This window comes from Triticum dicoccoides, chromosome 5B, assembly GCF_002162155.2.
Source record: "Triticum dicoccoides isolate Atlit2015 ecotype Zavitan chromosome 5B, WEW_v2.0, whole genome shotgun sequence".
Lineage (NCBI taxonomy): Eukaryota > Viridiplantae > Streptophyta > Magnoliopsida > Poales > Poaceae > Triticum > Triticum dicoccoides.
The window spans coordinates 492847718-492858602 of NC_041389.1; positions in this window are offsets into that span (position 1 = coordinate 492847718).

The window sequence follows — 10885 nt, forward strand, 5'->3', positions numbered from 1 at the left end:
GTGGTTGCGGCCGGTTCACGGGCGCGGGCGCGCGTGGTGACCGCGGCGGCTCGGCTGGGCGACGGTGGTCGCCGTGGTGTGCGCGGTGTGGCTGCTCGGCTGGGCGGCTGCGTCTGGTGGTTCGGCGGGGGACCTGGATCTGGCAGGTCTGTGGACGCGGGGTGCAGGATCAGATCTGGTTCTCTGCAGACCCGTCGACGAGGAGGCTTGCTGGTGGCCCTGCACAGCGTTGGCGTGCTCGCTGAGTGGGGGGTGCACGGTCCAGTGGAGGTACGGGTCGGCCTCGGCCGGCTGCGTGGGAGTGGCTGCCCCGGGCGAGTAGCCTGGCTGGTGCTAGCCGGCCGGCGACGACGGCGCTCGTGGGCGTTGCTATCCTCCTTGGAGGCATCGTCGGGAATCTTCACAGCCTCTACTCCCGGTTCAAGTTCTTCGGGTGAAAGCCTAGATCCTGCTGTAGGGTCGGGCGGTGGCGTCGTCTTCAACGTCGTTCCCCTCTTTAGGGCGCCGTCTTGAAGACCTTGATCCCATTAGTGCTTCCTGCGGCTGGACGTGCACGGTGGCTTCTGTGGCAACGATGATGGCGGTGAGCAATGTCGGAGGCGTGGCCTTGGTCGTGGTAGTCGGCTCTTCTTCTCCGGCGTGTCCGTGGGTGTGCCTCGACCGCCTGTTGTTGTGAAGTCGAAGCCGCGGTGGGGGGGCCGGTGGTATACGATGACGCGTGACAGATGGCTCGTCCGGTGATCATCCGTGACGCCACCCCTGCCTGTTTCCTCAGTAGTTTCTTCGTCGGAGTCGGAGCTGCGCTGCCTAGTATGGATTGTATGGAGTGTTGTGCTGCAGCTATTAGGGCCGCTGTTTCTTTTTCTTTTCTTTTCTCTTTCTTTGATCTTCGGATCTAGTCCTAGGACCTTCACCACCTTGTTGTTTTCCGCTGCTTCCTGCTATTATCAATGAAATGCCAGCGATGCTGGATCTTTCAAAAAAAAACTTATCGAAATGCTTGATAAAATCAGAAGAAGATGCTTGTGGATCAAAAAAATTGAGCAAGGTGACAAATGCAACTCTCTTGCTGCTTGGGATATGGTGTGTAGACCAAAAAACAAAGGTGGCCTTGGTGTTCTCAACTTGCGGGTCCAAAATGAAGCTTTGCACCTCAAATTTTTGCACAAATTCTATAATAAGATGGACATCCCCTGGGTCCAATTAACTTGTGACTCTTATTACACAGAGAAGATACCTCATGCTACTGACCCAGCTGGCTCCTTTTGGTGGCGTGATATCCTCAAACTCTCTCCTAAGTTTAGGGAAATCTCAAGCATTAACGTTGTCTGTGGCACCACTGCCTTATTTTGGAAAGATCTCTGGGCTGATCAGATTCTGCTAGACTCTCACCCGCGGGCTTTCTCTCACTCCTTAAACGAGGATGCCTCGGTCAAGTATTTCTTGGGGATCACGCCACTGCATGAAGCGTTCCACCTTCCGTTGTCACCTCAAGCGCATGACGAGGTCAGACAACTATAGGCGGTTGCTGCCGAGCTCCAGCCATCAACGGCAACCTCTGATTTGTGGCACTACGCGTGGGGCAAAACAAACTTCAAGTCAACGGACTCCTATCGTTTTTTCTTCAAGGATCTACACTCCCATCAAATCTTTGGCTGGATATGGAAATCAAAATGCACCATGAAGCTTAAGGTGTTTGCGTGGTTGCTGTTCCAAGATCGACTTAAAACACGCGCAATATGCTTAAGCGAAGGCATTATAACATCGAGGATGATCACAACTGCTTGCTCTGTGTCCACAGCATTGAAGAAACTATTGAACACATGATTTTCACTTGTGTTTTCAGCAAGCGGTGCTGGAGTAAGCTTGACATCATTTGGGACCCATTCCCTGGCAGGATCCAAGCTATTCAAGACCAGAAGAATACACACCCATCACCTTTGTTCCTGGAAATGTTCATTGTGGCGGCTTGGAGCATTTGGAAGGAGAGGAACAATCACCACTTCAGAGCTATACCACCCTCCTTTCAGTCTTGGCTTGGGAGATTCAAGAGAGACTTTGGGATTTTACAATACAGGGTGAAAGAGGCACATAAGCCTTTGGTGCTTAATATTGTAAACTCTCTTTGATAGCACTTTAAAAGTAGACTTTTCTTCTCTTGCCACAAAGTGGCTGAGACCTACCCCATGTAAATACCCATTTGTACAGTCCCCCCATATTTATTAATATATTAACACAGTAGGAGTCTTTCCTACTGTTCACGGTAAAAAAAAAGAGAAAAACTCCGCCTGCCTCTGCCAGCGTCAAACACTGCTAAGTGGGAAACCGTTTAGGTTTTGATCGATGTGAACAAGTTTTGATCGGCGTAAATAGTAATTGGGAATGTGACGGGAAACAAGCTCAAAATTTATTGACGGTTCATATTTCAAAGTGCGGTATGATAACCCACAAGTATAGGAGATCAATTGTAGCCACTTTCGATAAGTAAGAGTGTCGAATCCAATGAGGAGCTAAAGGTAGAATTTATATTCTCTCAAGTTCTATCGACCACCGATACAACTCTACACGCAATTAATGTTCGCTTTACCTAGAACAAGTATGAAATTAGAAGTACTTTGTAGGTGAAAAGGGATAGGTTTGCAAGATAATAAAGAGCACGTAAATAAAAGATAGGGGCTGTTTAGATAAAGAAATAATTAGGTTAGCTTTAGTAGAGAGCTTTTTGTCACAAGCAAGTTATTTGTCCCTAGGCAATCGATAACTAGACCGATAATCATTATTGCAATTTTATATCAGGGAGAGGCATAAGCTAACATACTTTCTCTACTTGGATCATATGCACTTATGATAAGAACTCTAGCAAGCATTCGCAACTATCAAAGATCATTAAGGTAAAACCCAACCATAGCATTATAAGGTATCAAGTCCTCTTTACTCCCATATGCAACAACCCACTTACTTGGGTCCGTGCTTCTGTCACTCATGCCACCCACCATAAGTGAATCATTAATATATTGCAACATCCTACAGCGGGGATCCCTCGCTTGCGCGACACGGGGAGCACCATAAGATAGTGTTGGAAATATGCCCTAGAGGCAATGATAAAAGTATTATTATTATATTTCCTTGTTCATGATAATTGTCTTTTATTCATGCTATAACTGTATTATCCGGAAATCGTAATACACGTGTGAATACATAGACCACAATATGTCCCTAGTGAGCCTCTAGTTGACTAGCTCGTTGTGATCAACAGATAGTCATGGTTTCCTGGCTATGGACATTGGATGTCGTTGATAACGGGATCACATCATTAGGAGAATGATGTGATGGACAAGACCCAATCCTAAGACTAGCACAAAAGATCGTGTAGTTCGTTTGCTAGAGCTTTGCCAATGTCAAGTATCTCTTCCTTTGACCATGAGATCGTGTAACTCCTGGATACCGTAGGAGTGCTTTGGGTGTATCAAACGTCACAACGTAACTGGGTGACTATAAAGGTGCACTACAGGTATCTCCGAAAGTATCTATTGTTTTATACGGATCGAGACTGGGATTTGTCACTCCGTGTAAACGGAGAGGTATCTCTGGGCCCACTCGGTAGGACATCATCATATGCGCAATGTGACCAAGGAGTTGATCACGGGATGATGTGTTACGGAACGAGTAAAGTGACTTGCCGGTAACGAGATTGAACAAGGTATTGGATACCGACGATCGAGTCTCGGGCAAGTAACATACCGATAGACAAAGGGAATTGAATACGGGATCGATTGAGTCCTTGACATCGTGGTTCATCCGATGAGATCATCGTGGAACATGTGGGAGCCAACATGGGTATCCAGATCCCGCTGTTGGTTATTGACCGGAGAACGTCTCGGTCATGTCTGCATGTCTCCCGAACCCGTAGGGTCTACACACTTAAGGTTCGATGACGCTAGGGTTATAAAGGAAGCTTGTATGTGGTTACCGAATGTTGTTCGGAGTCCCGGATGAGATCCCGGACGTCACGAGGAGTTCCGGAATGGTCCGGAGGTAAAGGTTTATATATGGGAAGTCCTGTTTTGGACACCGGAAGAGTTTCGGGGTTTATCGGTATTGTACCGGGACCACCGGAAGGGTCCCGGGGGCCCACCGGGTGGGGCCACCTGCCCCGGGGGGCCACATGGGCTGTAGGGGGTGCGCCTTGGCCTACATGGGCCAAGGGCACCAGCCCCAAGAGGCCCATGCGCCTAGGGAACCCTAGAGGGAAGAGTCCTCAAAGGGGAAGGCACCTCCGAGGTGCCTTGGGGAGGTTGGACTCCTCCCCCCTCTCTTGGCCGCACCCCAAAACCCATCTGGAGGCTGGCCGCCGCCCCTTGGGGTGGGAAACCCTAAAGGGGGCGCAGCCCTCCCCTTCCCCTATATATATGAGGCCTAGGGGCTGCCCATAACACGCGATTTGATCTCTCGTTGGTGCAGCCCTGCCCCTCTCCCTCCTCCTCCTCTCCCATGGTGCTTGGCGAAGCCCTGCTGGATTGCCACGCTCCTCCACCACCACCACGCCGTTGTGCTGCTGTTGGATGGAGTCTTCCTCAACCTCTCCCTCTCTCCTTGCTGGATCAAGGCGTGGGAGACGTCACCGGGCTGTACGTGTGTTGAACGCGGAGGTGCCGTCCGTTCGGCACTTGATCATCGGTGATTTGAATCACGACGAGTACGACTCCATCAACCCCGTTCTCTTGAACGCTTCCGCTTAGCGATCTACAAGGGTATGTAGATGCACTCCCCTTTCTACTCGTTGCTGGTCTCTCCATAGATAGATCTTGGTGTTACGTAGGAAATTTTTTGAATTTCTGCTACGTTCCCCAACAGTGGCATCATGAGCTAGGTCTATTGCGTAGATTCTTTGCACGAGTAGAACACAAAGTAGTTGTGGGCGTTGATGTTGTTCAATATGCTTACCGTTACTATTCCAATCTTGTTTCGACGGTATTGTGGGATGAAGCGGCCCGGACCGACCTTACACGTACTCTTACGTGAGACAGGTTCCACCGATTGACATGCACTTGGTGCATAAGGTGGCTAGCGGGTGCCAGTCTCTCCCACTTTAGTCGGAACGGATTCGATGAAAAGGGTCCTTATGAAGGGTAAATAGCAATTGGCATATCACGTTGTGGTCTTGCGTAGGTAAGAAACGTTCTTGCTAGAAACCCATAGCAGCCACGTAAAATATGCAACAACAATTAGAGGACGTCTAACTTGTTTTTGCAGGGTATGCTATGTGATGTGATATGGCCAAAAGGATGTGATGAATGAGATATGTGATGTATGAGATTGATCATGTTCTTGTAATAGGATTCACGACTTGCATGTCGATGAGTATGACAACCGGCAGGAGCCATAGGAGTTGTCTTTATTTATTGTATGACCTGCGTGTCATTGAACAACGCCATGTAAATTACTTTACTTTATTGCTAAACGCGTTAGCCATAGAAGTAGAAGTAGTCGTTGGCGTGACAACTTCATGAAGACACGATGATGGAGATCATGATGATGGAGATCATGGTGTCATGCCGGTGACGATGATGATCATGGAGCCCCGAAGATGAAGATCAAAAGGAGCAAAACGATATTGGCCATATCATGTCACTATTTGATTGCATGTGATGTTTATCATGTTTATGCATCTTGTTTACTTAGGACGACGGTAGTAAATAAGATGATCCCTTACACAAATTTCAAGAAGTGTTCTCCCCTAACTGTGCACCGTTGCTACAGTTCGTCGCTTCTAAGCACCACGTGATGATCGGGTGTGATGGATTCTTACGTTCACATACAACGGGTGTAAGACAGATTTACACACGCGAAAACACTTAGGGTTAACTTGACGAGCCTAGCATGTACAGACATGGCCTCGGAACACGGAGACCGAAAGGTCGAGCATGAGTCGTATAGTAGATACGATCAACATGAAGATGTTCACCGACGTTGGCTAGTCCGTCTCACGTGATGATCGGACACGGCCTAGTTGACTCGGATCATGTAATCACTTAGATGACCAGAGGGATGTCTATCTAAGTGGGAGTTCATAAGATGAACTTAATTATCTTGAACATAGTCAAAAGACTCTTTGCAAATTATGTCGTAGCTCGCGCTTTAGTTCTACTGTTTAGTTATGTTCCTAGAGAAAATATAGTTGAAAGTTGACAGTAGCGATTATGCGGACAGTAGAAAGCTTATGTCCTTAATGCACCGCTCAGTGTGCTGAACCCCAAACCTCGTCTGTGGATGTTGTGAACATCGGACATACACGTTTTGATAACTACGTGATAGTTCAGTTAAACGGTTTAGAGTTGAGGCACCAAAGACGTTTTCGAAACATCGCGGAACATATGAGATGTTTCGAGGGCTGAAATTGGGATTTCAGGCTCGTGCCCACGTCAAGAGGTATAAGACCTCCGACGATTTTCTTAGCCTGCAGACTAAGGAGAAAAGCTCAATTGTTGTGCTTGTGCTCAGATTGTCTGAGTACAACAATCGCTTGAATCGAGTGGGAGTTGATCTTCCAGATGAAATAGTGATGGTTCTCCGAAGTCATTACCACCAAGCTGCTAGAGCTTCGTGATGAACTATGATATATCAGGGACATATATGATGATCCTTGAGATATTCGCGATGTTTGACGCCACGAAAGTAGAAATCAAGAAGGAGCATCAATTGTTGATGGTTGGTGAAACCACTAGTTTCAAGAAGGGCAAGGGTAAGAAGGGATACTTCATGAAACGGCAATTCAGCTGCTGCTCTAGTGAAGAAACCCAAGGTTGAACCCAAACCCGAGACTAAGTGCTTCTGTAATAAGGGGAACAACCACTTGAGCAGAATTACCCTAGATACTTGGTAGATGAGAAGGCTGGCAAAGTCGATATAAGTATATTGGATATACATTATGTTAATGTGTGCTTTACTAGTACTCCTAGTAGCACCAGGGTATTAAGATACCGGTTCGGTTGCTAAGTGTTAGTAACTCAAAATAAAGAGCTACGGAATAAACGGAGACTAGCTAAAGGTGAGCTGACGATATGTGTTGGAAGTGTTTCCAAGTTTGATATGATCAAACATCGCACGCTCCCTCTACCATCAAGATTAGTATTAAACCTGAATGGTTTATTGAATCTCGATCGTAGTGATACACATTTTCATGCCAAAAGATATAAGATAGTAATGATAGTACCACTTACTTGTGGCACTGTCATGTAAGTCATAATGGTATAAAACGCATGAAGAAGCTCCATGTTGATGGATCTTTGGACTCACTCGTTTTGAAAAGTTTGAGACATGCGAACCATGTCTATTGGTGTATATGCATGAAGAAACTCCATGCAAATGGACCGTTTGGACTCACTTGATTTTGAATCACTTGAGATATGCAAATCATACCACATGGGCAAGATGACTGAAAAGCCTCGTTTTCAGTAAGATGGAACAAGATAGCAACTTGTTGGAAGTAACACATTTTGATGTGTCCAATCCAATGAGTGCTAAGGCATGCAGTGAATATCGTTATATTCTTACTTCACAGATGATTCGAGTAGATGTTGAGAATATTTACTTGATGAAACACAAGTCTGAATTATTGAATGGTTCAAGTAATTTCAGAGTGAAGTAGAAGATCATTGTGACAAGAGGATAAAATGTCTATGATATGATCATAGAGATGAATATCTGAGTTACGAGTTTTGGCACACAATTAAGACATTGTGGAAATTGTTTCACAATTAATACCGCCTGGAACACCATAGTGTGATGGTGTGTCCGAACATCATAGTTGCACCCTATTGGATATGGTGCGTACCATGATGTCTCTTATCGAATTACCACTATCATTCATGGGTTAGGCATTAGAGACAACCACATTCACTTTAAATAGGGCACCACGTGATTCCAATGAGATGACGCCGTATGAATTATGGTTTAGAGAAACCTAAGTTGTCGTTTCTTAAAAGTTTGGGGCTGCGACGCTTATATGAAAAAGTTTCAGGTTGATAAGCTCGAACCCAAAGCGGATAAAATGCATCTTCATAGGACACCCAAAACAGTTGGGTATACCTCCTGTCTCAGATCCGAAAGCAATATGAATTGTTTCTAGAATCGGGTCCTTTCTCGAGGAAAGGTTTCTCTCGAAAGAGTTGAGTGGGAGGATGGTGGAGACTTGATGAGGTTATTGAACCATCACTTCAACCAGTGTGTAGCAGGGCACAGGAAGTTGTTCCCGTGGCACCTACACCAATTGAAGTGGAAGCTTATGATATTGATCATGAAGTTTCGGATCAAATCACTGCCGTACCTCGTAGGGTGACAAGGATACGTACTACTTCAGAGTGGTACGGTAATCCTGTCTTGGAAGTCATGTTGCTAGACAACAATGAACCTACGAGCTATGGAGAAGCGATGGTGGGCCCGGATTCCGATAAATGGCTTGAGGCCATAAAATCCGAGAACGGATCCATGGACTTTGGTGGACTTGCCCGATGATCGGCAAGCCATTAAGATAAATGGATCTTTAAGAAGAAGACAGACGTGGATGGTAATGTCACCGTCCATGAAGCTCGACTTGTGGCGAAAAGTTTTTCACAAGTTCAAGGAGTTGACTACGATGAGATTTTCTCATCCGTAGCGATGCTTAAGTCCGTCGGAATCATGTTAGCATTAGCTGCATTTATGAAATCTGGCAGACGGATGTCAAAACGAGTTTCCTTACCAGTTTTCGTAAGGAAAGGTTGTATGTAATACAATCAGAAAGTTTTTGTCGATCCTAAGGATGCTAAAAGGTATGCAAAGCTCCAGCAATCCTTCTAAGGACTGGAGTGAGCATCTCGGAGTTGGAATGTTTGCTTTGATGATGATCAAAATTTTGGGTTTGTACAAAGTTTATGAGAAACTTGTATTTCCAAAGAAGTGAGTGGGAGCACTATAGAATTTCTGATGAGTATATGTTGTTGACATATTGATGATCAGAGATGATGTAGAATTTCTAGAAAGCATATAGGGTTATTTGAAAGGTGTTTTTCAATAGAAAACCTGGATTAAGCTACTTGAACATTGAGCATCAAGATCTATAAGGATAGATCAAAATGCTTAATAATACTTTCAAATGAGCACATACCTTGACATGATCTTGAAGGTGTTCAAGATGGATCAGTCAAAGAAGGAGTTCTTGCCTGAGTTGTAAGGTATAAAGTTAAGACTTAAAGCTCGACCATGGCAGAATAGAGAGAAAGGAACGAAGGTCGTCCCCTATGCTTAAGACGTAGGCTCTTCAGTATGCTATGCTATGTACCGCACCTGAAGTGTGCCTTGCCATGAGACAGTCAAGGGGTACAAGAGTGATCCAAGAATGACTCATAGGACAACGGTCAAAGTTATCCTTAGTAACTAGTGGACTAAGGAATTTTCTCGATTATGGAGGTGGTAAAAGAGTTCGTCGTAAAGGTTACGACGATGCAAGCTTGACACCTATCCGGATAGCTCTGAGTAGAGAGACCGGATACATATAATGGAGCAATAATTTAGAATAGCTCCAAGTAGAACAGTTGTTTGGAATAGCTCCAAATAGAGCGTGGTAGCTGCATCTAGGAGATGACATAGAGATTTGTAAAGCACACACGGATCTGAAAGGTTCAGACCCGTTGACTAAAACCTCTCTCACAAGCAACATGATCAAACGTAAAACTCATTGAGTGTTAATCACATAGTGATGTGAACTAGACTACTGACTCTAGTAAAACTCTTGGGTATTAGTCACATGGCGATGTGACCTGTGAGTGTTAATCACATGGCGATGTGAACTAGATTATTGACTCTAGTGCAAGTGGGAGACTGTTGGAAATATGCCCTAGAGGCAATGATAAAAGTATTATTATTATATTTCCTTGTTCATGATAATTGTCTTTTATTCATGCTATAACTGTATTATCCGGAAATCGTAATACACGTGTGAATACATAGACCACAATATGTCCCTAGTGAGCCTCTAGTTGACTAGCTCGTTGTGATCAACAGATAGTCATGGTTTCCTGGCTATGGACATTGGATGTCGTTGATAACGGGATCACATCATTAGGAGAATGATGTGATGGACAAGACCCAATCCTAAGACTAGCACAAAAGATCGTGTAGTTCGTTTGCTAGAGCTTTGCCAATGTCAAGTATCTCTTCCTTTGACCATGAGATCGTGTAACTCCTGGATACCGTAGGAGTGCTTTGGGTGTATCAAACGTCACAACGTAACTGGGTGACTATAAAGGTGCACTACAGGTATCTCCGAAAGTATCTATTGTTTTATACGGATCGAGTCTGGGATTTGTCACTCCGTGTAAACGGAGAGGTATCTCTGGGCCCACTCGGTAGGACATCATCATATGCGCAATGTGACCAAGGAGTTGATCACGGGATGATGTGTTACGGAACGAGTAAAGTGACTTGCCGGTAACGAGATTGAACAAGGTATTGGATACCGACGATCGAGTCTCGGGCAAGTAACATACCGATAGACAAAGGGAATTGAATACGGGATCCATTGAGTCCTTGACATCGTGGTTCATCCGATGAGATCATCGTGGAACATGTGGGAGCCAACATGGGTATCCAGATCCCGCTGTTGGTTATTGACCGGAGAACGTCTCGGTCATGTCTGCATGTCTCCTGAACCCGTAGGGTCTACACACTTAAGGTTCGATGACGCTAGGGTTATAAAGGAAGCTTGTATGTGGTTACCGAATGTTGTTCGGAGTCCCGGATGAGATCCCGGACGTCACGAGGAGTTCCGGAATGGTCCGGAGGTAAAGATTTATATATGGGAGGTCCTGTTTTGGACACCGGAAGAGTTTCGGGGTTTATCGGTATT